At 37.1% G+C, this 24,052-nt stretch overlaps 1 pseudogene; it reads left to right on the top strand.

The window, feature by feature from the left end:
- Positions 1-5,850: 5,850 nt before the first annotated feature.
- LOC103233534 (MICOS complex subunit MIC26 pseudogene) overlaps positions 5,851-24,052 on the top strand; it is a 90,688-nt pseudogene continuing 72,486 nt past the window's right edge.

Raw genomic sequence — 24,052 nt, 5'->3', positions numbered from 1 at the left:
CTTTGCCTAAAATAATTTAATATTCTTATGAATGAGATAGTGTTAAAACTAGCCTATAACATCAATCGCCTTTGTTTATGCCAACAACTCTATTGAATTAACATACTAGAATGTGAGAACAAATGGCCCTTAGAGGGAAGTGAAACAATGTTCTTCACGATTTTTAAATGATTTCCAAAGAATTTTAAGCATTTCTAGTTTGAATACCATTTATCCGTACTACAAGTCAGGGTCCTTAGTAGTCTAATTAATACGGATAAGAAAAAATACTTTGATCTCTTTCTTTTCTTCTATTGCATCCTTACCCATCCAACCAGGGCACCATGCTGCCAGACTGGTCCCAGGTGCTTTGGGTGAGACCAGAACATCTTTGGTAAAATGTCACGTGGCATTTTCATATGCCTCTACACAGACACTCAGACAGCTGGTCTTCGCACAGCAGCAGTTACAAGTGCAATTCCTGAAGGCCGATGCTTACAACCAAATCCTAATATTGACTCTTAGCAGTCAAACTGCTTTGGGGGCGATGTTGCTTCCTTAGCCTCAGTCTTCCAACTTCTAAATCAGGTTAATAACAGTACCTACCTCATAAGGTTGAGCAGATCATGAGAATTAAATAAGATTATCCATGTTAAATAAGTATTTCAGTCTGGCATATCATATAGTAAAAGTTCAAATACCATCAGTTGTTTATTATTATAATTACTAGCATTGGCCTCAATTTTAGACAATTATTCATTTACTCTAATGTCAATTATTCCTTTACTCTAATGTCAATGCTTCCTGCATCCTTCAGGGTGCATCATTTAATAGAATTTAACAGATGTCAAGGATCTATCATAACCTTAGGGACCAGACTGAGACCTTCCAAAAGGCCGATAAACTCCATAAGATTAAAGAACGTGATCTCAGCTCACTGCAACTTCCACCTCCCAGGTTCAAGCGATTCTCCTGCCTCAGCTTCCTGAGTAGCTGGGATTACAGGCGCCTGACCACCACACCCGGCTAATTTTCGTATTTTTAGTAGAGATGGGGTTTCACCATGTTGGCCAGGTTGGTCTCGAACTCCTGACCTTGTAATCCACCCACCTTGGCCTCCCAAAGTGCTGGGATTACAGGCATGAGCTAGCTTTTAGACCTGATTCTAGTATCAGCAGTTTATTAAATGACTGACAGTCATGTTACCATAATAAGATATGTTTCTATTAAGACATCAAGAGCAATGTAGAAAGCAAAAGATAAAAAACAAAGAAAAAATGATCATAGTTACTACCTTCCATTTCATAGTTAGCTATTGGGAAAGAAAACATTGTAAATTGCAATGGGCCAAAGCCACAGGAAATAACTATTCACAAGATCATGATTGTGAAACATTGAAAATCTATAACAGACATTTATAATTTAATTCTCAGGATGTTCTTGCTAATATATTTTCCTTGGTTGAAAGTAGATTCAGTCTCCAGCAAATGTGGGCCACACTTAGAAATAACCAGAAACATATTGATTTGCAGATTTTATGTTTTGGTTTCTATCTATCATTGCAAACGTTGTCTGTTAAATACAGACATTAGCACCACTTCTGCAGAATGATCTCATCATGGTAATGCAGGAGAACAGTTTTGCAATCTGTAATGTCTTCAGAAAGCAACCCTAATGAAATAAATCAAAATATACATTTCTTCTCATTTCTGGACTCTAATCTACTCATGTGCTGAGTTTAATACTCATTCCAGGATTCTCAAATCTGATTGATGATGTCTTTGAACAGTTTGGAAAAGGATAATCAACCACAAAGCCCAACTTGAAGCTGAGCTGAATTTCCAAACCTAAACATTTAATGTGCTTTGATTTATACTTGCTGAAAGGCTTAAGAAATTCAGGTTGTGTATGTATGTGTCATCATTCAAAGGCTTACAATTCAATTCATTACCTGAGATATTCTGTTCGTGAATAACACTCCTAACTTACCACATGACCTTCAGTAAAACTTACAATCAGGATGATGACCATCTCATGCCATTATTGGATAAACCTACACAATAGAAGCTACATTTAATATGTCATCAATAATAATTATGTATGGTTTACTGGTGATTATGAATCAAATCTTGTGATTGCTGAAATATTTTGAATAATTAATCTAAGACATTGCTATAACATCCTGGTGCAGGAATATCTAGAATTTCTCTGAAATAGGAGTGATTGTAAAATACTTGTAACATAATATTTGTGGGAGTTGGAAGAGCAGAGAATTTTAACTTTGTTTCAGGGGTTCAATTAAAGACACCAGAATGGAGGCTGAGGTAGGAGGATCACTTGAGCCCAGGAGGCCAAGGTTGTGGTGAGCCAAAATTGTGCCACTGCATTCCAGTCTGGATGATAGAGTGAGACCCTGTCTCAATAATAGCAATAATAATAATAATAACAAAAATAAAAAATGACACCAGAATGTCATGTATTAAGGTGTTGTAATTACAATTTCATATTCTTCTGCATTCCTCTCAGAATGTTCATTACACTGTAATTGAGAAATTCTGCCTACTGTATGTTTGCATGACAACATATAATTTACCTTTCCAGAGAACATGCTAGACATTTGATATGTATAATTACCAAATTGTATTTTCCTTACAAGTTTATTACCTCTAGTTAGGAAAATCAGACAAATAAGTGGCCTAATTCTTACTTTCAGCTACCCGAAAGATGATTTGGAAAGACAATTGTTTTTCACTGAGACCTTAATGTTATCTGATGACAGGTTAGAAAAATGAGAATTACTCTACAGGGGACTACAGATTGAAATCTGTAGTTATCACCGCTCTTATTAGATGCATAAGAGAGCTAATGAGTTCATTTCTGAGCTGCCTCATTTTCCCATGGGTGGTGAGCCAACAGGAGACTAATAACAGGGATAGTCAAAAAGACACAGATGGATGCAAATGTAAATTCGTGTGCTACCCAGTTTGGGGTACGTGTGGCATCCAGGATGTTCCAGTCACACACCAGAGATCGGACCCAGTCAATCATCATTTATAAAAAACACTCTTCATCGTATGGAAGTGTCCACCTCACACATCCCATAGACACCATTAGAGTATTCTAATTCCCTACTCTTGAGTGACAATGAGATTATAGTGGTAATTCATTCTGCTCTTGGCAATCATGAAGATTTTATTTTATTACGTTTTTAGCATCTCAAAAAATAATTACTGAATGAGAAATAATTGTTATCAAATTACTGGGAAAATTTAGGTAATTCAAAATTCTCTACTCCTGAATATGATTTTCTAGCTCTTAAATTCGCACAAATACACAAAAGTCAATGCCATTTACTAAGTAATAATCATCTTTGTTACCTTAGATTAAAAACATCATCTCAACCCCTATTATGCATAAAATACTTGAAGAATACACCTGACCTGCTTACAATACCCAGCAGCCATTAATTAGACTAAGGCAGGGAAAGAATAAAATAGATATTTTTAAAACACAAGATACATGTTAAGATGGAATTTGGTTATTTATTTTAAGAAAAATTAAGTTTACATACTTAGTTAAAAATTTATAATGGTAAGAGTTGCCATTTTGCCCATCTTTGTTGTAGGGGCCAAGGGAAATCTTCCCCTTTGCCCTCTGAAGTTTCACTGAAAAGTCGATTGGTGAAAGGCAGATTAATAGGTGTTAAATTAAGTTTAACCTAAAACTATCTCCTTGTAAGTATGGTCTAAAGGTTTCTCCATACACAGTGACCTGTAAACTATACATAAATGGGCTGTAACCCACTCTTGTACCAATCATCAAGTGTTGGCCAATCACAGGGCACCAACTGTCCGAATAAGACAAACACTGAGCTGTAACCCATCCAGCTGTTTCTGTACCTCACTTCTGTTTCGTTTACGGCGCTTTTCTGTCCATAAATCCTCTCCAACCACAGGACAGCACAAGAGTCTCTCTAAACCTATTCTGGCTTGGGGTATAGGCTGCTTGATTTGCACATTGTTCTTTACTCAATTAAATTCTGTTAAATTTAATTTGTCTAACATTTTTCTTTTAACATAGGAGAAAAGGCATATGCATCTAATAATGTGCATGTGAGTCATACAAAATATAAGAACTCAAAGACGTGGCCAGGTTATGGGAAGGGGAGAAGAGGAGGCCTGGCTGGCAAAGATGGTCTTGTTATGTAGATGAACCTCACAGGTAGCAGCCTCCAGATATAAGAGTTGTAAATGTTTCTTTTGGGTGTTTAACGATGTCAGACTCAATCTTTCCTAGATCCAGATGAGGGAAGACCTCAGAGAGTGCAGAATCTGTAGAGTGCAGATTCTCTACAGATGCAAATTTCCTCCACTTAAAACAGCTTTGCAAGGCAACTTCTGTTAATATGTCAAAGAAGTATATTTTGCGGTGAAATATTTTGGTTTTCTTCACTGTGTTTTGCCAGCACTAGCAGAGTCAACCTATTGGAGGTATTAATACAGTGAAAATACAAACACCATGTAAAATGAATAGTTTACTCTATCAAAGTTCTTAAATCTTGGGGTTGAAGGTAATCTTTGAGTAATATAGCTCAATATTGCACTCACAGCAGGTCTTTCCTTATAAAAATATATTCTTTTAGTGGCTACCTGGCATCTTTTGCATACTTTTAAGGAAAGGATAGGACACATTTAGTGGCCTATGCTACCTTAAAATACTTTTGTTACTATTACTATAATTTTTATTATTATTATTAGGTATTTCTATTCCCTTGTGCTAACCTGAAACTTGCCTTCTATATTTTTCACTCACCTTTTGCCCACAGGACTTATGCAGAATCTCTCTTACAGATGCCAGTTCTACTCAGGTACAATCAAACATCTCTTCAAAATGTTTCTATTTCTCCAAGCATGCTACTTTTACCAGATCCAATTGGAACAAATAGCCCAAGCAGGACAATCAAACACACTTCACTCTTCTGTGTCCTCAACACTTCATACCTTGCTAAGTACTCTTAGCTCACAGTTATCTTATAAAGTTTAATTGACACAAAATAATTCAGAATTCACATTGTCAGCATTAAATACTAATGAGCTGTTTCTCCTGATGCCAGATTCACACAGATTTGAATATGTGTAACCAAATCTCATTGTCTGAGGAACATTCTTCCTAGTCCGTCTCCTATGCCTTTTGTGAACCTCCCACACCAACCTAGGATGGTTTTCAGTTCATTGCAATCCCTGATGCTCTTCCAGAGTTCCTGAACCACACATAATCTCTCTTGGTTAGTATGAGTTTTGCTGATGGCAGCATTTCTAAAAGAAGAGGGAAAAATCAGACTTGCTTTTCCCTTCCCTCTTGCATAGGCATATCAAGCGTCATTATCTTCAACACCATCGTCATCACCACCAGCACCATCACTGCCCTTCATTCATCCTATATTTATGCTAAATACTTGACATATTGTAGCCAATCCTTAAAATGACTTTATGGAAGTCATTTAAATGACTTTTTTATATGAGACATTTTAATATAAGAAAGGGATTCAGAGAAATAATGTAATCTGTCTAAGTGATACCAGTGGGAGAAGAGAGATCCCTAAATGCCAGTGGGACCTTTTACCCAGGCCAGTGTCCAGGCTCTTAAGACACTGTTTGTTTCCAGAGGTGAATCAAGAACAAATCAGGAAATACTGAAAGTATGGGACTTAATAGCAAAGCTAAAATACACACTCAAGAAAAGGGAGTTTGGACATACTCAAGAGAGATTGCATGCCGTGAGGTTTGGGGTTTCTATCTTTACAGGTTTCTTTAACCAAAGGGTAGAATATTCAAAAAGATTTCTGGAAAAAAGTGAAGATTTCTCGGAACCATGGCGTCACTCATTTTTACACCAAATACAAATGTTCCCAGAACTGTCATGGTGCTGGTGGGTGAATGAGCAGCCATTCAAAAAAATGCTCATTTTTGAATGAGCAGCCATTCAAAAAAAAAAATTGAGTCATTTATAAAACTAGTGGTGATCATTTTTTCTAGTGTGTGGTTGTGAGGATTGTTATGTGATAATTGGTCAAATGTTTAACATATCACACTAACCAAGAGAGGCTTGTGTATGGTTCAGGATCTGCGGAAGGGCATAAGGGATTGTAGTCAACTGAAAACTATCCTGGGTTTTTTTTGTTTTTGTTTTTGTTTTTGTTTTTTTTTTTGTGGGAGGTACACAAATGGTACAAGGAGATAGACTAGGAAGATGCTCCTCAGCCATTGCATTTTAGATATATTCAAACAAGGCAACTGTTTTTTTTTTCAGTTATGCCATCTCCTCTCTTTAATTCATCTTTTCACATAGCCATCATTTTATTGCTTTGCTTTATTTTTCTACTCCCCCAAAATGAAAATGGCCTGAAGAGTCTTCCTTGCATATCTACCAACACCCTGGAGTAGTACTTCCTGTTTATAATCATTTCATCCCCTATGGAGAGTAGAGGCTAGTGTGTCACATTTGTCTTTTCTCACTGCCATGTGAATTCCACCAACATAGGCTTCTGTCTTCCACTCACACATTCAGGGCATGTACACAGCAGGTGCCTCAGTACTGACAACTTCTGGGTTTTGATTTCTTAGTGCCTTAAATATTCAGTGTTACCCAGTCAGGGGGAGGGAAAAGTATGGTTTGAAATAAACAATTCCAAAAGAGACCTAGATATGAGAACAGACAGAAAATCAGATATAAACTTGCAATGTAATATGCTGACATTTGAGGAAAAATTTGCCCTGAATATGTATGGACACCGTGCTATGATTCCAGGAGTTGATAATACTTCTTTCTACAATACCGCTGAGGATTTACCTAAAACTCTTTCTCCAGTTCAGCTCGATAATGCCTGTCATCCTTTTCCTTTTTGAAAAAATATTTTCCGTTTAAGCCACTTAGTAAAATACCTTATGATGTTCAACAGTGAAGATATTAAAGTTGCTCCTTATTTTCGTTTGTGTCCTTTAAAAACTTCATTCCGATTCTGAATGCTTCCCTCTAACGTGCCTTAAGCAAATCAAAGGCATATTTTGGATGCAATTTTTCACCTCAGAAGCTTCACGTCTTTCTGTGACACTTTAAGGGTCACCTGGTGAATAGCACTGATCGTATTCTATGCATGAAAGAGCATTCGCTGAACACATTCTTTGTTTCCCAGAAAACATCAAAGACTTGATGCTACCAAGTATCCTTTACTCTGAATCAGTATGAAACTCTTATATTCAGGAGAAATGTCTGTAATTGAATAATCTATTTAGAAATAGCCTTACAGATTCTGCTTAATGTTAGCTTGTCCTTCATACAACCTTTATGGAGCTGAGTGTCCAAGACGACATCCACATATCTCCTCCGTATCTCTCTGAATGTCACTCTGACCCTCAAGCCCCTATGTTTCACCTGTTACCTCCTTTTCTCCCTCCTCAGTGAAACAAGCAAAAACACTTTTGCCAACTAGTGGCAATTTCAATGTCATTCAGTCAGTCATCTGCAAAATCATTACAGAGACTTAAAGGGCCTATTATTTGAGAAACATGAGATGCCAATAAACACATAATGCACTTCTCACCCTCAGGTTGCTTGCCGTCTAGGAGACACAGAAAGAAAATCATTGAGGAGCCATGTGAAAAATGCTAAAAGAGATGCATGCAGTATGTCATGGGCTCATCTCAAAAAGAATAGATAACTGTTTCATCTTGAAAGCAGGGAAAGTAATATTAGAAAAATCCAGAGGGAGAGACGAAGATAGAGAAGGACATATAGAGTATTACTACAGATACAAGCGTATCTAACTCACACACTGAGCACCTCCCACCTTCTCTCTCAGAGCAGTAGCATTCCGTAAGTGCAGTATGCAAAGTGTCCTTTCTAATATTAGGACCTTCATTTAGCATGAAAGCTAGAAAAGACACCACTGAGGATATAGAATTAACACTTTACTGTTCTGTATGGAAAGAAAATGAGAGTATTTATCTGTGGCCAGGCAAACCTGAATTCTAGAAATCCTATCCTATAACCTTAAACTAGTTACCATGTTATCTGAGATTCAGATTTCTCTACCAGAAGATGCCAGGTTTCTTATTCCACGTAGTGTTGCTATAAAGGAATACGCGAGGATGGTCATTTATAAAGAAAAGAGGTCTATTTAGCTATGGTTCTGCTGGCTGGAAGGATCAAGACTTGGCATCTGGTGAGGACCTCAGGCTGCTTCCACTCATGGTGACAGATGGAGGAAAAATGTGTGTAGAGATCACATGGCAAGAGAGGAAGCAAGAGAGACTGGGGAAAGAGTCAGGCTTTTTAACAACCAGGTCTCATGGGAAGAGAATGAAAATTCACTCACACCTCTGCTCCCTCTAGGGAGGGCATTAATCTATTCATGAAGGACTTGCCTCAATGACCCAAACACCTTCCATTAGGCCACACTTCTAACATTGGAGATAAAATTTCAACAAGCGGTTTGGAGTGGACAGATATCTAAACTACAGTAATAAACAAGGTGATATTTAAAGATAATTAGATGTCAAAGAAGAAGTGATCAAATCCTTGTTTGGCTAGCAAGTAGCTGAATAACATGGGCACAGCTTCATGTAACAGTTTCCTCATTCAAAAAAGTGGAAGGTTATAAAGCCTGCTTAATAGTATAATAATGAGGATGGAATATTGCATATAAAGCACACACAGAATAGCAAGAAGTAGATAAACTAGCTACTATTAGGGAATGCTTATTTACAATTACTAATAGAAGTCGTAGTAGTAATTGTTGTAACAGTAGTAGCAGCAGTTGAGTTGAATGAGGAGGAGGAGAAATAGAACTGGCTGTTAGAAAGACCAGAAAACCCAGCATGTTTTTGATTCTCAGGCATAATAGACCTGCACATTCTGCACATGTATGCTGTCAAAAACATAGGAGTAAAACTTTATGACCTTGGGTTAGGCAATTAGTGATTTCCTGGTGTATCATAAGAGGTGTCAGGAGATGTCATTCTCAGATTAGGGGAGGTTTAACTGTACCTTACACAGAGAGGCAGAGAACACTAGGATTCATAAGAGTCTTAGCAGAGTGTCCACCTTTCTGGCGAATAGAAGACATATCCTATAAGTCTCCGTGAAAGGCCGTACATAGAAGGCACACACACACTGATGACAGATGAGGGTTGTCATGTTGGCAGCCAGCCAGCAGCTTCCAGCAAACAACTGGGGGATGAAATATGTGAGACTGGAAAATAAACTTGTTGTCTTGGACTGATGGAAGTTGTGCATTTTCAGTGCTTTGAAGAGAGAGTCATAGAGTGTTTGCAAGCATCAGATGGTTGTTCGCTACGCATGTAAACCTTTATTTCTAGGAAAGCTCTGAGTTCGGTGCAGATGGCACAACAGTGAATCAATAACCTACTTTGATGTTCACACATACCGACCTCCCCATTTTACCTAGATGTGGGTGGGATTTATGGGGCATTAAACATGTCTTGAGTGCTGGACTAAACATTTCTTATGAATGTCCTCATTTTATCTTCCTAACATCACAAGCTGCGACTGTAAAGTCAGATGCTTAATTTACTAGTCTGTGTGACTGTGGCAAGTTAATCCTCATTTAAGTCCAAGTTTTTCTCATCTCTAAATTACAGAAATAATAGTATTGTTTTGCAGCCACTCCAAAGAAATAGGACGGACCCCCTTCCAAAGTTTGGTTCAGATGTTAAAACTGAAGACATACACACATACACACACACACACACACACACACACACACACACACACCCCAAAAGAGTATGAAATGTTTATTAGTCACAAAATGAGTCTTTCTGGAGAGAAAAGGGCAGGCTTCCCAAGCTGATCCTTAAGTGGTTGGAGAGATCAAGGAAAGAAGATAGGCTTGGGGCTTTTATGATAGTTGGGGTGGGGATGAGATGAAAGTTTCCATTGTTTGAACTCCTTTCTAACACCAAAGGAAGGAGCACTCAGGCTTTCTTATCAGCTTGCCCAGATGTGAGGCAGCAGGGAAGAAGGAGAGGTGAAGTTTTAAAGCTCCTGTGGACACAGGGAGGGGAACAACATACACTGGGGCCTGTCGGAGGGAGGGGTGAGGAGCAAGGGGAGGGAAAGCGTCAGGACAAATACCTAATCTATGTGGAGCTTAAAACCTAGATGACAGGTTGATGGGTGCAGCAAACCATCATGGCACATGTATACCTATGTAACAACCTGTACATTCTGCACATGTATCTCCGAACTTAAAAAAAAGGCGTCAGAATTCTTATTACAAGTTTCTACCCTCGGAGTTTTCATGTGAAGATTTAATGAAATAATTCAAGTTTAACTTTTCATGCAGTGTCAGGCAGAAGCCAATTGGTCAACTTGTATTTACCTACATATCAGTGGAGGCAAAATAATCCCCCTTTAACAAGTAAGAACATTGAGGTTATGAAAGAAATATGAGTAACATTGCACAACTGACTAACAGAAGAGCAGTAATTCCAACCTAGGTCTTAGGAATGTCAAACACTGGTCTTTCAACTAACATGCAAATAAATGCACATCAGTACACAAGCATTTCCCATAGCTAAGAAAAGAAAATACTGAATATAGTGCCATGATATATTTCTATCAATAGTGCACAATGCTTCACTATGTTAGCTTTGCTTAGGCAATCTTGGCTTGAGTTCTGGAACTTCCAGATAGAACTGAGTGACCTGAGTTTGTCATATTTAGTAAATAAAAATATGGGATGATTAACATATTGCCTGGTCTCATAATATCCGTGGCAGAGGTTAACATAAATTGCCCAATTTCTCTATAAATTCTTCTAACTTTCTTTACAAGTGAAAATATGCTTTAGGACAATTAGTGCCAGCTCTTAATTTAGCCATGCATTAAATCTTAAAAATGTTAAAATCCATGTAATGCTAAACATTTCTATTTTAGATTGCTTGTTTCCCTTTTTAAAGTAGACAAGCACATGTATGCATGCATGCACCGTAAGTAAACAGGATCGCTTTTTACCCAGGGAGACAGTTCTAACCAAGTCCATGGTAATTGTGGAATCGCTTCATTTTAAGTCTCAAAAGGCAAGTGGATGATTCCTTTTTTTCTTTCCCAGGGGAATAGTGTCTTACATTTTGCAATAACTTAAAAAGCTATCTTGGGATGGAGCAAAATGCTGAATTAAATGCAAATGCTCTGACTTTGATGAGAATATTCCCTTCTAACATAGTCTGGTTTCTTAGCCTGGAGTCAAAACCCCTTTTCAAAGGAATATGCATGACTCTGGGATTCAAGCCAGCTTGGCATAAAAAATCCTTCCATGTGGCTTTTTTCAGCTGCCAGCAGCTTTGGGTCCTCCAAAGAGAGAGAGAGAGAGAGAGAGAGAGAGAGAGAGAGAGAGAGAGACAGAGAGAGACAGAGACAGACAGACAGAGAGACAAAGAGAGAGAGAACAACTTTAACTGCTTACTCCTAATTGCAGAGAAAGCCTTAGTTTGCTTTTTGTCACTTTGCTCTTCTGCAACTGTATGAGGAAAAAAATGAAAGGGAAAAGCCTCTGAATGCATTGCTGAGTACATAATACCTGTGAATAAGTTCCTTCTATGGTTTATAATCTAAGAAGTGGAGAATAGAGCTGCCTTCTCTACCAGCATCTCTATTGAAAGATGCTAGCTCATTGCCATAGGACATTTAAGTGCACTAATGCACCATCCTTATCTCTCCACCTCCACCCTGCTTACTCCATATGCAAAATTCTCTTCATATCTCTGTCTCAAACTTCTTGCCAATTTTATGGATTTCTATCTATTTTCCAAGATTCAGCTCAGGAGTCACCATTGCACGAAAGCCTTCACTATTCCATGACCTGTATCCCCATCTCCCCACTCTCTCCCATGGCATGATGTCCCATGGCTCTATCTCTTCCATGAATTAACTCACATCATATACCCCATTAGACTATGATCCCTTTGTGTCATTTATTTTGCTATCTCAGTACTTATATAGAATGTAGTTAGATGTATTTGACCAAATGTGCATGGATATGGTCATTACTCTCTTGAAACAAAGAGACTACACCATGTTTGAATTGACAAGGTCAACCTTAGGATACTTGTGATTTTGTGTGTAGAGATGGAAGATGTTGTTTTGCCCCACCCATATACCCTTGCCCTCACAGTTGCAGTGCATGTTTGACTTCTAGCTGTGAACAGCTGCACTTCTTTGTCATAGATTTATACTGGCAGCTTGAGCCTGCTTTGCCCATATCAGAAGTAGTTCAAAAAAAATCCTCCCGCCCCAGCACATCCCCTGCTAGGAGCTGAATTGTGCCGGCACAAAATTCATCTGTTGAAACTCTATCCTCCAGGACTTTGGAGTGTGACAGTATTTGGAGATAGGACTTTTAAAGAGATTAAGTTAAAATGAGGCCATTAGGGTTGGCCCTGATTCAATCTGACTGATGTCCTTATGAGAAGAGGAAATTTGGACACACAGAGAGACACCAGGGATGCATGTCCAAAGAGGAAAGACCAGGTGAAGACATACTGGAAGGCAGCCATCTGCTAGCCAGTAAGAGAGGCCTCAGAAGAAATCAAGCCTCCCAACACCGTGATCTAGGACTTCTAGCCTCCAAGTCTGTGAGAAAACAAATTTCTATTGCTTAAGCCCCCCCAGTCTGTGATATTTTGTTGTGGCAGCACTGAAAAACCAATATGGACCTCAAACAATGACTGTCAGGAGTTGATGTTTAAATGCCCTGGACTTTTCAGATCTTGGATGAAATACTCTGAGATGTGCTGTACCCCATTTCCTGAGGGATTAAGTTTCAATTAATGCAGCAAAACTACTGCAAGTAAACAGAAAAGACTCTATTCAAGGTGCCAGACCAGCTAAGTTTTTGTTTACTTTTGTGAAATTCTCACAACACACAGTTATGAAAATTGACTCCTCCATTATCCCACAGCCGCAGAATGTCATTTTATGAATGAAGAAAAAAAAGTGAAAGGGAAGAGTGTTAATTCAGACCACTTTCATTAACATAAGAAGTATATTGAATTTGCAAAATCCACATTTACAGTTACTTCTATTTTTAAAAAGTTCAAAGCACATTGTAACATAGAACCAATAAAATACCTAAAAAGGATACCCCCAAATTTTTGACATAAGTAAAATATAATATGTTATCAGATAACTAGGGTAAATTGTCACTACAATTACACTTTTAACTCTAAACTTAAAGATAGGCAAGGCAAATTAAGAAAGAAAAATGTAAAAATGGTAACATTTTGTGATGTAAAATCAAGGCAAAAGGACTTCTTTTCTTTCTGTAAGCCATGGAATTATAAACTGTATGTTATGTAAACTCAATTCCTTCCAAGTATGTTTTTTTAAATTGTATATTATGCTACACATATACAATGAAATGCTATTCAGCTTTGAAAATGGAAAGATATAGTACAATTTGCAATAACATGGAATAGTTTAGAGGACATTATACTAAGTGACACAAGCCAGACACAGAAAAAGAAAATATTGCATGATCTCACATGTCTTTGGAATCTAAAAATATTGAATACATAGAAACAGGAGAACAATGGTTCCACATGGTTTAGAATAATTTACAGTAGCATTAATTAAATATGTGATTCTCAAACTAAATTTTGGTCTTAGGATTCCATTGCAATTTTAAAAATGGACAACCTCAAGGATCCTCATATGTTTGGGTTATATCTATCAATGTTTAACATAATAGCAATAGAAACGGAGACATAGGATACAAAGCTATACAAGCACATGAGGCACTCCCAATCAGAGTATTGTGGCCTCTGGAAGCCCCACTGTATACCGATGAGAGAAGCAGAATAAAAAAGGCAAATAATACCTTTATATTATGAAAAGAGCTTTTATGAAATAGTTTCATGTATCCCTGAATGATATTGAGGACTTTCAGGGATCTCTGGACAACATTTTGTAAAATGCAGTACTAAATGAATGTTTGTAGCATTGGTTAACACTAGAGCAGTGTGAAGCAATTATAACGTGATTAAAGTCTGAGGCTTTGGAATCCATCTGTCTAAGATTCACATTCTCAGTCTTCCCTCTACTACTTGCTTGCTATGTGAACTTAAGTTTCTAGTTACCCACATGTTAAATGGGTGTAAAATTGCACCTACCTCTTAGCACTGATGTTAGTATGAGAGGACTAGACCTGGCTATGTATTGTTATTGTTATAGTAATAACAAAGCATTTCATGAAAATTCAGAAGTACCTCTGTGGTCATATAATGCAATATTATCCAGATATGATTATCTCCTGTATGTAAGGAGGGAACTCAGATAATTTCAGAATAAGAACTGAACATTTTTAGAATAAAAACATCGCTGTTGTTAGCATTTCAATCATTCTTCTGATGAGTTTCAAAGTTCAGGGTCTGGAAAATGGCTTAGGTGCCAGTATTAATACCAGAGAGATATTACATGCTGGCAGCATCAAAATAGTAAGAGGAAAGAGCTGTTCTGGTGTGAATATTAGGGCTCTTTTTAAAATTTACTTTTTATACATAGAGGCCCCTTTCTTTGACATAGAAATGATTAGGGAATTGCCTTCAGATTGGATAAACTCCTTTCAAAAGATAATTTTAGATGGTGATATGAAGAGTAACACAGACCCTCTCACTAGGGAAACAACCATAGCTGGTGAAAGTGTATATTTTAAAATAATGCAAATGTCTGGAAATTTTCTTAAGGCAATGCAGCCAGTGAAGAAACACTTATTTTTAAAAAGCTACTAAATCTCAATAAGAACAGCAAGTCTGTGGTAACTGAGCCAAGACTAGCTCCCCCACTCCCAGCCACCCAACTCAGCATGATGGGGGCTCCATTTTGGTGGGTGCAGTAAAGAACACATGACTCCTTTTCCCTCCACTTCTCAGTTAAGGGTGACAGTATCTCCCTAGGAGACGCAGGTTGCCAGTGTTTCTCATATTCCCAGCTACATGTTACAGGACCTTTATGCTACACAAAACTGGCCAAGAGGTCTGGGGTTTTCTTCATCCATTCAGCTCCCATTCATTGGGAGAAGTAAGATCCCAGGTGTGGTAGAGTGAGAATACAGTGGCCCAAGGGCCCTCCACTCAGTTTGCTCATAAGGTAGATGTTACACCTCACAATAGGCAACCAAGAAAACCAGAGGCTGCTTCTCCACCTCATTGCCCCACACGTGAAGCAGGGGAGTCATTCCCTAAAAAGTGGCTCTCTGTCCCCTTCCCAAGTTCCTAAGCAGTGGTGCAGAGGTTTTGCTTAGGGGGTGGAGAAATTCTACAAAGAAAGTGACATTATTTGGAATAAGTGTAGAAAGTCAAGCCTAGCAATTAAGAGGATGCTGGTAGCTCCAGAAAAGCTAAGAACAAGCTATAGGTTTAAAGAGAGAACCAAGAAGTGACAGCTAGAAAAAGGAACAAACCTCAAAAACTGGACTGAAAATTTACCTTTGAAAAATGGCCTGTATTTAAGTGAATCGGACTAGAGCAATTTATATCCCCAGGGAATAACTGAAAACAATAAAACAAACAACTGGACATTAGTGGAGGCTAACAGCTTTCAGTGATACAAACTGAGGCAGACAGCTTAACAAAGAAATCGAGAAAAGATACAAAGAGAGATTTGGGAAAGAGTGAAAAATTAGTATTCAGGGTAGTTACAAGACTTTTTAAAATGTCTAGTTTTTAGAAGAAAAATGTACAAAATACACAAATAAAGACAAAACATGTAACTCCGAGTCATGGGAGAAAAAACAGGCAACAGAAACTGCTTTTGAGAAGGCACAGATGTTAGATCTAGATAAAAACAAAAACATAAAAATAGATATTTTATATATATATTCAAATAACTAAGGAAAGCTATGCTTAAAAAAAGTGTGATGTCTTATCAAATAAAGGATTAAAATAAAGATACAAAAATTATAAGAAATTTTGGAGCTGAAAAGCACAATAATTTTAATAAAACATATACTACAGCAATTCAGCAGTAGATTTTAGCAAGCAGGGGAAAGAACTAATGAACTTGGAGACAGAGATTTTGCAATCTGAAAAATAGAGAAAAAAATAATGAAGAAAAAAGATCTGCCCCTCAGAGAAACTCTCACCAACCAGAAGCTCAGTAACACATGAATAATGGGAGTATCAGCAGACTAGAGAAAGGAAGGAGTAGAACACATATTCAAAATAATGATAGCTGAACACTTCTTAAATTTGATGAAAAACATTAACCTGCCCTTCCAAGAATTTCAATAACCACCCAGTAGGATAAACACAATAAGATCCATATTAGACACATCCTAGTAAAAATGTCAGAAGACAAAGAGAATCTTAAAAGCAGCAAGAGGAAGACAAGTTATCACTTCCAAGTAAGCTCCAAAACATGAATGGCTGGTTTCTCATCAGAAACAATGTAGTCCAGAAGGACGTAGAATGACATCCTCAAAGTCTTTCAACTAAGAATATTATATCCAGCAAACCTACCTTACAGAATGAAGGCAAAATAAAGACTTCCATAAATAAATAAAAACAGATTTTTTTTTGCTAGCAGATCTACCTTATAAGACATATTGAAAGAATTTCTTCCAGCTGAAAACATGTAATCCCAGAAAGTATTTCAAATCCACATGAAAAAACAGAGTGCCAGTAAAGATAATTATGTAATTATAAAAAAGAGTACACATTCATATTTCTTCCTTAATAAATTTTAAAAAGTTATTTTATTCAGCAACCAATATGTACCTGTAATTGTTTTGTTGGGCTTATATTTGACAGTAACACCACAAAGGAGGATAATGAAAGAAAAATTGTATTGAATAAGAAAATGACACCAGATGGTTACTCAAATCCATAGAAATAGATCAAATGATAAATAAGGGTAATATAACAAAACTCTAGAAATGTATACTTCCTCTCCTTTATTTTCTTAGCTCCTTTGATAGCATAAACTCATATAAAGTATAATAATGTTATTTTGGGCTTGTAACATATGTAAATATAGTGCATTTAAAAATAATAGCACAAAATGAGGGTAAGAAAGAATACAGCTATCTAGAAATAGGATTTCTACTTCTCGTTGAATTTAAGTTGGTGTAAATCTAAAGTTGATTCTGATAATGTATATTGTGGGGAAACCATATAGAAACCACCTTTTAAAAACCTCAAAAAATACAGTGAAAAAAAGAACTAAACAAATTAAAATGCTCTACTACAAAATACTCACTCAATGAAAAAGAAAGAAATGGAAGAATAGGGAAACATAAAACGATTTGAGACACCAAAAGCAAAAGGTTAAGTGACGTACATAAATCCAACCATATTAATAACAACATTAAATGTGAGTGGATAGAACAGAGATTTTCAGGAAACACATCATAGATCCAAAGAAACAAATAGATTGAAAGTAATAGGGTGGAAAAAGATATATCATTCAAAGAGCAACCAAAAGAAAGCTGAGTGGCAGGGCACAGTGGCTCACACCTGTAATCTCAGCACTTTGGGAGGCTGACGCAGGTGGATCACTTGAAGCCAGGAGCTTGAGACCCGCCTGGCCAACAGGGCAAAACCTCATATACACTAAAACTACAAAAATTAGCTGGGTGTGGTGGCGTGTGGCATGTGCCTGTGATCCCAGCTAGTTGGGAGGCTGAGGCAAGATAATCACTTGAGCCTGGGAGGCGGAGGTTGCAGTAAACCAAGATTGTGTCACTGCACTCCAGCCTGGGCAGCCTGTCTCAAAAAAAAAAAAAAAAAAAAAAAAGAAAAGAAAAGAAAAGAAAGAAAGAAAGGAAGAAAGGAAGGAAAAGGAAAGAAAGCTGATGTACATATAGTAATAGAAAAAAATAAATTTTTTAAAACAAAAATAATACTAGAGATTACAAGAGATATTTATACTGATAAAAGAGTCAGTCCATCAGGATCATATAAAAATTATAAATATGTATACGTAAAACTAAAACAGAGCCTCAAAATAGATAAACCAGAAACTGACAGAATTCAACTACGGTAGTTGGAGACTTAAAATATCACACTTTCAGTAATGGATAGAACAACAAGAAACATCAAAAGAGAAATAGAGGACTTGAACAAGACTATAAGTAAATGAGACCTAATAAACCTAGAACCTAGAACCTAGAACACTCCATTTAACAACAGAAGAAAATACATTCTTCTCAAGTGGACACGTAATATTTTTCAACATAGGACATGTGGTGGGCCTTAAACAGGCCTCAATAAATTTAAGGGAATTTAAATCATGCCAAGTATACTTTCCTACTACCTTGTAACTAAATTATAAATCAATAACAAAGGCCAGGCGAAGCGGCTCATGCCTGTAATCCCCGTATTTTGGGAGGCCAAAGAGGGTGGATCACTTGAGGTCAGGAGTTTGAGACCAGTCTAGCCAATATGGTGAGACCCTGTTTCTACTAAAAATACAAAAATTAGCCAGGTGTAGTGGCAGGCGCCTATAATCCCAGCTACTTGGGAGGTTGAGGCAGGAGAATCGCTTCAACCTGTAAGGTGGAGGTTGCAGTGAGCTGAGATTGCGCCATTGCACTCAAGCTTGGGCAACAAGAGTGAAACTCCATCTCAAAAAAAAAAAGCAATAACAAAGTGAAAATTTTTTAAAAAATTGCAAATCATATATCTGACAAGGGACTAGTATCTAAAAAACATAATGCATACTTACAGCTCAAAAATTAAAAAGACAAATAACCCAATTATAAACAGGTGAAGGCATTGAATAGACATTCCTCCAAAGAAGATGTGCAAAAGGCCAATAAGAACATGAAAAGATGCTTAGCATCATTAGCCATCAAGAAAATTAAAATCAAAACTACTGTAAGATACCTTCTAATAAATACTAAGATGGTTATGATTTTTTAGAAAACAGATAATAGTAACAAGAATGTGATGAAATTGGAACTCTCGTATGTAGCTTGTTAGAGTGTAAAATGGTGCAGTCACTTTGGAAAGCAGTCTGACAATTTCTCAAAAGGTTAACCACAGAATTATCATCACAACCAGCGATTCCATTCCTTGATATTTTCTCAAGAGAAATGAAAGACACATCCACACAAAATGTGTAAATGAACCTTCACAGCAGCATTATTCCTAGTAACCAAAAAGTAGAAACAACCCAAATGTCCTTAAGTAGATAAATGAATAAATAAAATGTGGTATATCCATATAATGGACTTTTGTGCCATTAGAAGGAATGAAGTATTAATACAAAACACCGATGAACCTTGAAAACACAGTAAGTGAAATAACCCAGTAACAAAGATCTATATTTTACAATTATGTTTATTTAGAATGTCCAGAATAAGCCAATCTTTAGAGCCAGAAAGCAGATTCGCGGTTGTCTGAGGCTGAGTTGAATGTCAGTGGGGGTAAGGAGGAATGATGGTAGACATGGGCTTACTTTTGCAGTAAAGAAAATGTTCTAAAATTATATTTTGATAATACTATTGGAATATATTAGAATATTAAATTAGAATTTGGTAACACTGTGATTATATTAAGAACCACTGGATTTTACACTTTAAATGGGTGAATTGTATAACATGTGAATTATATCTTAATAAAGCCACAAGAAGTAACAATTTCATTTTGTGCAACAGATTGAGCAAAGACTCAAATGAAACTTCAGTTTTCTGTCACATAAACTATTGACAATATGCCAAACAATTCATTGGATGCCCAATACATGCTTGCTGTGAAAAATGAAAAAGGTTTAATCATTTGGGAAAATTCCATTGCCATGCAATATTTTCCAACATACGACATATGGTAGGCCTTAAACTGGCCTCAATAAATTTAAGAGAATTTATGTCATGCAGAGTATATTTTCCCACTACCATGGAATCAAATTAGAAATCAAGAACAGGCTGTGTTTATTGTAGCTTACTCATAAGTGATGACTTGTCTTCCCCTTGCTGCTTTTAAGATGGCTCTGTTCTAGCTTCTTTCCTTTTTCTCTCTGCATATCAGGAACTTAAATTATGAACAATAAAGTTTGATGAAATAATAAAGGTAAAATCATAATATTACTCAATTTACTAGAAAATCAAAAAATCAATACAATAAAAAGAAAATAAAGTCTGGTAGAATCATTGATATTTAACTGTGTCTCCTCTCTGCCTCTTCACAACACCTTGGTAAATGTTCCACTAAAACTACGTCCACATTTGTAGGGTTCTGGATTGCCTTTTCTTTCATTGTGGTAAAACATATATAATATGCAATTTACCATTTTGCCCATTTTCAGATGTGTAGTTCAGTGGCAGTAGGTACATTCATATTCTTAGATTTGGATGACCTTTTACAAACACTGTAACATCCGCATGTAAGCCACTGCAAGGATAAGGATACACCTCAGTTAAATGAGTGTTTCCATTTGTTTGGGATAGATTTGGTTTATAACTGTTGTCCCAGTTTACTTCATAGTGCCCCCTTTCATTTTATAAAGCGTCCTAATTTGGGCACTCTATAATTATGTCCTTAATTACATCATCATCATAACTCCACTTCTATTTCCTTTTTTCTTCTCTCCTGCTGTTTCTTCATCCTGTAATTGGACTCCTAGACTTCCTTTATCTGGCAAATCACTACCCATCATTGAAGGCCCTGCTCGGGTCACCTCTCCTGCACTGCCCCCTTTAAAGTCTGGAAGATCTAATCCCTCGCTTGTCTGCATCCACACTCCATTTTTAAAAAATATAAATAAGGCAATCAGGTCTTTCCCATCATGCTAGAAATAACTCCAGAATTTAGGACCTAAAATAATTATTTTCACACTCCCTACTTCTTATACAATGTGTGACACACAGAACACACTCAAATGATTGTTAAATGAATGAATATTTAATGATTTATGCTTTCCACAAAATCTAATTTGTGGCACTGTAGGGATGGTAAATATATAACTATATTTATTAGGTAACACTATTTCTGTGCCATGTTTGTTTGATGAGCTCTTAAAATAACTACATGCACATACACAACAAAAACCAGAAAATTTCCCTTCCCCATGGCTACTCAGTAAATAAATAAATAAACCACACTCATAAAGCTTGTCAAAGTACTACTTCCCACAGGAGAATTGTGCTCTTCTCTCTCATTTATCTAGGCATGTGTAGAGGCTTTTGACCCAATTTAGCATAGATAAATGACCCATGATGTGAAATTTCCCAACAGTTTAATAATGCATTTAACTCAAAGTGACACTTGCTTGCAGCTGCCTTAAAGCACTTTGGAGACCGATATATGTCTCTTTGAAATGATGGATGGTGAGGAGGCAGGCCCGTGTGAGAGATTCCCCCACCTATCTCCCCTAGGGAAGAAGTGAGGAAATCCTCTGTAAATTGCCTGCCACAAATTCAGAGTTTGTGAGACTTAATTTACTATATACATTTTCCAATACCATTTACAGTTAATGACCATTAGACTAACTGTAGCATAAAGCTTTTTGTATCCTATATAATACTCCTTTTTTTACTGTCACATATTTAAGAGGTTTTATTGATTTCCCCCTCCAAAACGTCGAGAGCAGAATATTTTTGCTCATGGCTTAAAATGCTTTCACAATCTACACGGTAATTTAGCTGAAGCACAATTGTTTTGCATGACTTTAAAATAATATGCTGTGGATGAGAAGTCTTTACCTTGTTTGGGCTAAATTCAATAAACATCAAATGAGTAAATCCAAACAGAGATTTTTTTGATCATGTTTAAGATTCTGGTAAAAAAAAAAAAAAAAAAGGAAGATGAAAGAAGATGAACTGCTTGTTTTTTTGATTTCACTTTCTACTTTTTTCAGAACCACAGTTCATATTTTGTTATAACAATATGTGTTTTGTGGTAGATACTAAGAACAAAAAATTTTGCTATTTTATCTCATCACATAATTCTTCTCAGACATATTTATAACCCCTCAGAGGATACAATTAAGCAACAGAAAAAAAATATTTTGAACTGTCTGTATCTTTAAGTTGTTTTATTCAACTATATTTTTTGAGACAAAGCTTCACTCTTGTCTCCCAGGCTGGAGTGCAATGGTGAGATCTCAGCTCACCGAAACCTGTTCCTCCTGGGTTCAAACCATTTTCCTGCCTCAGCCACCCGAGTAGCTGGGATTACAGGCGCCTGCCACCATGCCCAGCTAATTTTTGAATTTTAGTAAAGACAGGGTTTCACCATGTTGGCCAGGCTGGTCTCGAACTCCAGACCTCAAGTGATCCACCCACCTTGGCCTCCCAAAGTGCTGGGATTACAGGCATCAGCCACAGCACCTGGCATATTCAACTACATTCTTTGAGTTCGGTAACTAGTTTGGGAGCAATTCCAACACTTTAGCATTCAGTAAAGTATGATGTAACGTTACAATCATTTACTGAGTTTAATATACACAAATAACTATATCCATATGAGAGATATGGACAGAATTTTTTGTGGAGTACAAAATAGAATTGAGTTAAAGATGACTAGGGATATGCTATCTGGAGGCCACGGCCTGCCAAATTCCTGAACCAGACTGCTGGCATCTCAAACAGAGCAAACTTTATCTTCTAGACTCTATTCTTTCCAGTATTGATCTGGTATTTTCTATAGACATAGCTTGAATTTGTAGATGAGCAAAGGCACACATTTGCGCACAGCCGAAGTGCATGCACACAATCAAAAGCAGGGGGCAAAGAATAATGGGCTAATATTTATATTCTTATAGGTGATAGTACTAATGTCTCTAAAGTCACATTCCCCCTGACTCCAAACCTGAGCCCACATCCTGACTGCTGATCAGAAGTTTTGAATCAATTGAAGCCTCTGTCGATAGTCTCAGGGTTAAGCCATCTTCACTCCTGGCTTTACCTGGCCTTGTGGTTCCTCCTTTATGTGTCAATCCCAGTGGTTCCTGCAATGTTTTCTATTTTTTTTCCCCATCCCCTACCAACCTATTCAGTAGAAGGAAATTTTGATTTCAATCTTTGTGTCATGGACTGGCAGCTCTTCCATCCCTACGATGAACTCTAATATCTATAAATTGGCCTCTTTTTCAGTTTCTGCACCTATCAATGGCACACTTATTCTCCTGATCAGATACCAAAGTTTCCATTAATATTCTGTTAATCTGCACCTTTAATGTTACCCAATAAGCACCCGTATTTCCCTTTGTCATTTTTTTCACTTATTTGGCTACTCACCCTAGAGAAATCAAATAGCCAGGTGACTCAAAGATAACAAAATATTATTGAAAAAATACAGGCGCTGGGCGCGGTGGCTCACACTTGTAATCCCAGCACCTTGGGAGGCTGAGACAGGCAGATCACCTGAGGTCATGAGTTTGAGACCACCCCGGCCAACATGGTGAAACTCCCTCTCTACTAAAAATACCCCCCCCCAAAAAAAAAATTAGCCAGGCATGGTGGTGGGCACCTGTAATCCCATCTACTAGGGAGGCTAAGGCAGGAGAATCACTTGAACCCAGAAGGTGGAGGTTGCAGTGAGCCAAGATAGTGCCATTGCACTCCAGCCAAGGCAACAAGATTGAAACTCTGTCTCAAAAAAAGAAAACAAACAAACAAACAAACAGGGAAATATGGGCTTTGTCAATGTAGTGTAGAAAATGAATTCACATTTTCTGTGCCTGTTTTCTTATTTATAAATATAGGTATTATTATTCATCTGCCACAAGATTATTGTAAGAATTTCATGAGACAACATATATGAAAAGGTGTAGCATGATGTCTTTCTCACAGTAAGGACTTTTGTTAACAACACTAACTCCAGAGTGAGAATTTCTGCTTTTAAATTTCCATCTACTTCAGACACCAGTTGTGTGACTTTGGAAAATACACACAAAGAATATACTAAGGTTCAAGTGCTGGAAGATGTAAAGCTAGATTTTAAAGTCTGGATAGATTAATAAATGCATTATCTAATCTTTCTAGTCTTGTTTTTCTCCCCTGAGAAATGGGGATAATAATAGTAGCTAATCCACAAGGTTGGTGTGAGTATTCACT

This window comes from Chlorocebus sabaeus, chromosome 5, assembly GCF_047675955.1.
Source record: "Chlorocebus sabaeus isolate Y175 chromosome 5, mChlSab1.0.hap1, whole genome shotgun sequence".
NCBI lineage: Eukaryota > Metazoa > Chordata > Mammalia > Primates > Cercopithecidae > Chlorocebus > Chlorocebus sabaeus.
Note: the sequence above shows the minus strand (reverse complement) of the source record. Positions and strands in the feature narration are given on the sequence as shown.